We start from the raw sequence: 7,915 nt of genomic DNA, 5'->3' as shown, positions 1-7,915 counted from the left end.
GGAATTAAATAAAGTTAAAAAGTGGTTTGATATAATTAAATAATCTTTAAATTTCAACAAAACTAAATTTATGTTATTTGGAAGTCAGAAGAGAAATACAGAAGTAAAGGTAAGCATAGATAAAATAAACATAGAAAGGGTAAATACAATTAAATTCCTTGGTGTGATCTTGGACCACAAAATCTGCTGGAAACCACACATTAAATATGTTAGGGGGAGTTGTCATGGAGCATTGCCATCCTGGGAAATACAAGACATATCCTCAATCATAAATGTTATAATTGATGTTTTACTGTACATTAGTTTCACCGTATTTGAGTAACTGTGTTGATGTGTGGGAAAACATGAAACCAATATACAAACAATAGATACAATGCAATTAGACCACACAAATGAGCTTTTTCTAAGATTACAAAGTATAAAATTTCCAGATTTGATTCAGTTTAAAACAGCACAACTAAAATTAAAGCAAGACATAAATTGCCTCCAAATAAAATACAAAATTTGTTTTCAGAGAGAGAAGGGTGATATAATCTAAGAGGGAAACTGAATGTAAAAATGCACTGGGTCAGAATAACTGTAAAAAGGATGTGTGTTTCAATATATCGGGTTAAATTATAGAGCAGTCTAGCAGATGCAATTAAGCAAAGTAGAAGCAGAAATCCATTGAAGGCAAAACATAAAATACATTTTTTAAAGAAATATAAGGATGAGAAACAGCAGTTTAAACCAGAACAGTAATGAAAGTGTTTAAAGAAGGAAATCCAGCTGTATTGTTTTGTGCTCTTATACAGGGTGTCCAAAAAGTCTCCATACATAGGAAAAATAAACGTTTCTTGACATAAACCATTTTATTTATAATATGCTCTATATGACTGCCATTTTGTCGGGAACACATTTCAATGCATGTCCTCCACTGCTGAAGAACTATGAAGAAGAAATATAAAGAAATACATGTTAGAACCATATGTATTATGTCTCCTATGTATGGAGACTTATGGGAGACCCTATATTTTCTGTGGTATGTTATTACTTGAGCTCTTTTCCAGTAACTTAGGGCTGACCTGTTCTTTTTTTTATGGGCTGTTTGTGTTAGATATGTACATTTGGGATCAGACAATAAAAGCTCTGCTTCTTCCTACTCCATAAAGCGTTGTTGAGGAGGCACAATGAGGTAGTTCAACACTGTGTTCTTTGCCTTGCCTTACCTTTGTTGTTGCCTTCGATACTCTGGAATGTTCTGTTTAAATTTGTTTTCTCTTTGCCTTTCTTTCACATTTGTATTTTTGTTAATGTATGAATGCAGATTAATGCATCATTATGGTTTATCTGATTAAAAATTTTAATGCAATTAACCCATCTGCAGTGCAGAATGACTCTGAACGTCTCTGCCAATGCATTTGGGGCAGTTTGTTTAAGTAGAGTAACCATCATGCATGTGCAAATGGGCAGTTGATCTGGTCTGACAGGCAGCAGAACCAACCCATAAAGATGGAAGACACTGAACAGCATGTTGGCCCCCTGGATGGAAATATGAGGACAAAAAAAACAAGATGGAACAGTTTTGCATTGTTTTGTCTCAAGTTGTATTGTTGAAACTGTTGAGGGTGTTTAATAAACACATTAAGTGCATATGTATTCCCTTCCTTCTTGAGTCTGTTTACTCATGCAAAATGAAACGCCGTTAATATACTATAGACTGAAAATGAATGACATTTAATCTTGATTAATCTAAATTAATCCATAGCAAGCCTGTGATTGATCTGATTACAAACTGGTCCGATATACACACACACACACACACACACACACACACACACACACACACACACACACACATATATATATATATATATATGAGATACATAATACAGAATTAGAACAGCAGTTTGCAGAATATGTACGAGACAATATACTATCAATATGATAATTAAAGAAATATTTCCTCTTGTAATTTGCATTGTAACATGTATGTAAGTGTTATTAGTGTAGGATCCAAAATACTCTAATCTTGTCAGTGACATCAGGTCAGTCTTATACAAAAATCCCCAGAGTCCTACAAAATCAAACAGTTGGTGACAAATAATACAACTGTGCAGAGTGCTCCTGCTGATCTCAACCGTGTAAGAAAACTAGGTCATGCTAAGACAAAACATGACATCCCAGGATCATGTACATCCAGCTGACCTAGTCTGAAGTCAGTCCAAACACAATGGGCCTCATTAAGCACCATTAATAATCACAGATTTTCTCCTAAATACACTTCACATGCAGTAAAAATACAGTTTTTAAGGGAAAATCTGACTCTTTACATACTTTTGTGCTTGTCTATAGAAACCTAGGTTTAACAAATTTTCCTCAGGTTTACTTTCTTTTTTTGCTGGAGGATTTACTGATTAAATTGATTTAATGTAAAAATGGCTCATGAATTTAGTTATTTTTTACCAAAATTAATAGAGTGACGAGATTCCCAACAAACCAAATGAGCGACAAAGAGTACTCTCACATCCATATATATTTGAAGAATGACAAAAATGTTGTAATTTGGCCTCTGTACACCACCACAGTGGATTTGAAAAGAAACAAATCAAGATGTGATTGAAGCGTGGACTTTCAGCTTTAACCCATAAAAACCCAAACATCTGCCACAGACCAACAGCATCTACTGATCTAAAATTGTTAATAACTTTAGAACCACTAATTCTATCAACACACTGAAATTATTCAGGTAAAATGCAGCTCCTTCCTGAGCTTTTCATGGTCATCAGATATGATCCCTTTGGATGCTCTGCAGTGAATGTGGAAACACCGTCACACAGGTGTCAAACATATGGCCTGTGGGCCAAAACCGGCTCGCCAAAGGGTCCAATCCAGCCCCTGGGATGAATTTTTGAAATGCAAAAGTTACAGACCAATAAAATACATGTTTATAACCTATAAATAATGACAAGTCCAAATTTTTTTCTTTGTTTTAGTGTAAAAAGTAAAATTTTATATAAAAGAAATCTTGACATTTACTAACTATCCTTTCATATAAAATGTGAATAACTTTAACAAATATGAACAACCTGAAATGTCTTAAGAGAAGTCAGTGTAATTTTACCAATATTCTGCCTGTTACTAAATGTTTTGTGTGATCTGTAAGTTGTAATGTATATGTGTCAATTATAAATTGAGGCAGAATATTGTTAAAATTGCACTTATTTTTCTTGAGAAATGTCAGGTTGTTCATATTATTCACATTTTTAAGGAAACTTTGTAGATGAAAATATTTTCATGATGTAATTTTCCTTTTTTCGGTGTTATTTTTTTACTGGTCCAACCCACTTCAGATCATATTGGGCTTAATGCAGCCCCTGCTGTCATCAGCATCACTGCTGAAGTGGCTCAGAAGATGGTCTATAATGACCTGATCAGGGATTTTGCAGGTAAGAAATGCAGACGTGTGTCTATTTAAGATTGAGTAAATTTGTGTGACTTTGGGCCTTACTTATTGAAGAAAGTGTACAAAATGTAAACATCTGCTTTTCTTATTTTTTCACCAACAGTGGTTATATAGCTTTTAAAAAATATCTTTGGTTTATTTAAATAAGACATGTTTTGAATGTTCTATGCTACATTTGCACGGTAAGTTGAAGTTGTGAGACGTTTGTATTTCTAAACCACTTGGTGTGTCTCCATTTAGAGTAAATTTGTGTGACTTTGTGCCTTACTTATTTAAGAAAGTTTACAAAATGTGTACATCTACTTTTCTTATTTGTTACCGCCGCCAGGAGGTATTGTGTTCACTTTGCTTTGTGTGTTTGCAAGTTTGCATGCATGTTTGTTTGTTAGCAAGATAACTCAAAAAGTTATGGACGGACTTTCATGAAATTTTCAGGAAATGTTGATACTGGCACAAGGAAGAAATGATTAAATTGTGGGTGGTCACCAGGGGGGGCAGATCTGTCTTGGTGGAGGTCTGTGCTTTTCTTGTTTTTATTTAGGGTTCCTTATTTTCAGCAAAAGTGGTAATATAGTTTTAAAATTATATATATATATATATATATATATATATATATATATATATATATATATATATATATATATATATATATATATGTGTATGTATACAGGGTGGGGAAGCAAAATTTACAATATTTTGAGGCAGGGATTGAAAGACAGTGTATGACCAATTAGTTTCTTGAAAGTCATGAGAATTTATTTACCACAAGAAAATTGACATAATAGAAAATGTTTTTATTCTATGTGTCCTCCTTCTTTCTCAATAACTGCCTTCACGCGCTTCCTGAAACTTGCGCAAGTGTTCCTCAAATATTGGGGTGACAACTTCTCCCATTCTTCTTTAATAGTATCTTCCAGACTTTCTCGTAATAGTTTTGCTCATAGTCATTCTCTTCTTTACATTATAAACAGTCTTTATGGACACTCCAACTATTTTTGAGATCTCCTTTGGTGTGACGAGTGCATTCAGCAAATCACACACTCTTTGACGTTTGCTTTCCTGATTACTCAAATGGGCAAAAGTTTCTGAAAGGTATGGATAATAGTGTTAGGTATGATTATGACATCAATATATGTTTGGTTTCAAAACAATTGACGTAGTGCCTGCTGAGAAAAAACAACTAAATGTTCATTGTAAATTTTGCTTCCCCACCCTGTGTATATATATATATATATATATATATATATATATATATATATATATATGTATATATGTATATATGTATGTATATATATATATATATATATATATATATATATATAATATATATATATATATATATATATATATATATGTATATACATACACAGACACACACTATATTGCCAAAAGTATTTGCTCACCTGTCTTGACTCGTATATGAATTTCAGTGCCATCCCATTCCTAGTCTATGGGGTTCAATATGACGTGGGTCCACCCTTTGCAGCTATAACAGCTTCAACTCTTCTGGGAAGGCTGTCCACAAGGTTTAGGAGTGTGTTCATGGGAATTTTTGACCATTCTTCCAGAAGCACATTTGTGAGGTCACACACTGATGTTGGACAGAAGGCCTGGCTCTCAGTCTGTGCTCTAATTGATCCCAAAGGTGTTCTATGGGGTTGAGGTCAGGACTCTGTGCAGGCCAGTCCAGTTCATCCACACCAGACTCTGTCATCCATGTCTTTATGGACCTTGCTTTGTGCACTGGTGCACAGTCATGTTGGAAGAGGAAGGGGCCAGCTCCAAACTGTTCCCACAAAGTTGGGAGCATGGAATTGTCCAAAATGTCTTGGTATGCTGAAGCATTCACAGTTCCTTTCACTGGAACTAAGGGGCCAAGCCCAGCTCCTGAAAAACAACCCCACACCATAACCCCCCCTCCACACTTGGCACAATGCGGTCCCACAAGTATTGTTCTCCTGGCGACTACCAAACCCAGACCCGTCCATCAGATTGCCAGATGGAGAAGCGTGATTCATCACTCCAGAGAAGGCGCCTCCACTGCTCTAGAGTCCAGTGGCGGCGTGCGTTACACCACTGCATCCAATGCTTTGCGTTGCACTTGGTGATGTATGGCTTGGATGCAGCTGCTCGGCCATGGAAACCCATTCCATGAAGCTCTCTGCGCACTGTTCTGGAGCTAATCTGAAGGACACATGAAGTTTGGAGGTCTGTAGCCATTGACTCTGCAGAAAGTTGGTGACCTCTTCGCACTATGCGCCTCAGCATCCGCTGACCCCGCTCCGTCAGTTTACGTGGCCTACCACTTTGTGGCTGAGTTGCTGTCGTTCCCAAACACTTCCACTTTCTTATAATACAGCTGACAGTTGACTGTGGAATATTTAGGAGCGAGGAAATTTAACGACTGGATTTGTTGCACAGGTGGCATCCTATCACAGTTCCACGCTGGAATTCACTGAGCTCCTGAGAGCGACCCATTCTGTCACAAATGTTTGTAAAAGCAGTCTGCATGCCTAGGTGCTTGATTTTATACACCTGTGGCCATGGAAGTGATTGGAACACCTGATTCTGATTATGTGGATGGGTGAGCCAATACTTTTGGCAATATACTGAATATAGATAGATAGATAGATAGATAGATAGATAGATAGATAGATAGATAGATAGATAGATAGATAGATAGATAGATAGATAGATAGATAGATAGATAGATAGATAGATAGATAGATAGATAGATAGATAGATAGATAGATAGATAGATATAGATATAGATATATATTTATTTATACCTTTGGTTTATTTAAATGCAACTTGTTTTGGATGTTCTATGCTACATTTGCACAGTAAGTTGAAGTTGTTTAGAATTTTACTACTTGTGTTGAAGGGTGCAAATTCTATTTTGGCTTTTCCTTTTGTTATTTATATAGTTTTACTGAATTATGATTGGTTTCAACAACAGTAGTAAAATTTATTGGTCTGGAAAAACTGTTTGTTTAATTTGATGAGATTTGGTCTACTGGGGTAGATTTGACACTTTCAGATACTTGTGTTCGTGGTTGGGTGTGTTTTGGCTGTTGTACATGCTGTGAAGTGATGTTATATTTAACAACTGAAGATTCTTTTCCGAGGTTTTACGATTATTATTGTTATTGTTGTTGTTATTGGCATAAGTTATAACAATAAAAGGTAGACCATTATAGTTATTTGTTTGTTTTTCGGGGGGCGGGGGGGGGGGGGGGGGGGGGGGCTGCCATGAAATTATCGTGACAATGTGATTTATTCTTGATAGATGAAGTGTAACTGTAATATTTGCACCTGGTAAACAGTGATTACTGATATGTATGAATAAAAAAAACAAGAGTATCTGAAAACAAAATACTTCCAACTTTATATGCAACAGTGTAGTAACATCACTTACATTCTCTTCTATTTATAATTTCTTACTTTTCAAGAGAAACTGTCAGAATACTGACATCTATCTTCCCACAACAAAAGTGGATTAACATTCAGCTCAAATTAATGATATATTTGGATGTAAATATGGACTTGAATTCATGTATTCCTTTCAAAAACCATATGTGGGACGCTGTCATTATGTGGGACATGGGGATGACAATGATGCAGCCACTCGGAATAAAGACATTGGTCTGTGTGATTTAGGGTATAACCTATGTGTTAAAATGCAGAGAAACACCTGAAACAATAGAAACTGACATAAAACAAAGTCAAATGGCAAAAAGTTGCAAAACTTTGTTAACTCTATAGTCATTACTGTCACCTACATACTTGACACTGGACTCACTTTGTGGTGTGTGTGTGTGTGTGTGTGTGTGTGTGCTGTTTTGTTTTGTTTTGTTTTTTGTTTTTGTTTTTTACACTTACATTGTCTTTTTACTTGACTGTTTTATACTTATATTTTAATTTTTTTTTCCTGCGTAATTGATGTGTGTAGACTTGAGCACCTTACAGAACATAAAACCAAATTTCATTGCACTGTACAAGGGTATTTTGCAATGATAGTAAAGCTTATTCTATTCTATTCTATTCTATTCTATTCTATTCTATTCTATTCTATTCTATTCTATTCTATTCTATTCTATTCTATAAGGTTTCACCAGTATATCATAACCATTAATATTTCTACGTACTTCCCAGTTATAATCTGTTTTGTTGTGGATGGAGATGATGTGATGGAGATGAGATGGAGACTTTTGTTTTCTAAGACTTTTTCTCTGTGCTGATGCAACAGTGTGCACATGGCAGGGCCTCATGTCAGGTGTGTGTGAGGAGCTCCAATGAAGCGACAAACATAAAAGGTGACTGGCATGCAGAGTGTGAGTCACGCTGCTGCTGGCATTGCTCTGCCTGCATTCTTGGCAGAATGTGGTGATTTGGGGACATTGTGATTTACAGGCCCATAATGTGTGCATTACATTCACCATCCCAAAACTGAAAAGCATGTGAATTAAT

This window comes from Sphaeramia orbicularis, chromosome 7, assembly GCF_902148855.1.
Source record: "Sphaeramia orbicularis chromosome 7, fSphaOr1.1, whole genome shotgun sequence".
Lineage (NCBI taxonomy): Eukaryota > Metazoa > Chordata > Actinopteri > Kurtiformes > Apogonidae > Sphaeramia > Sphaeramia orbicularis.
Note: the sequence above shows the minus strand (reverse complement) of the source record.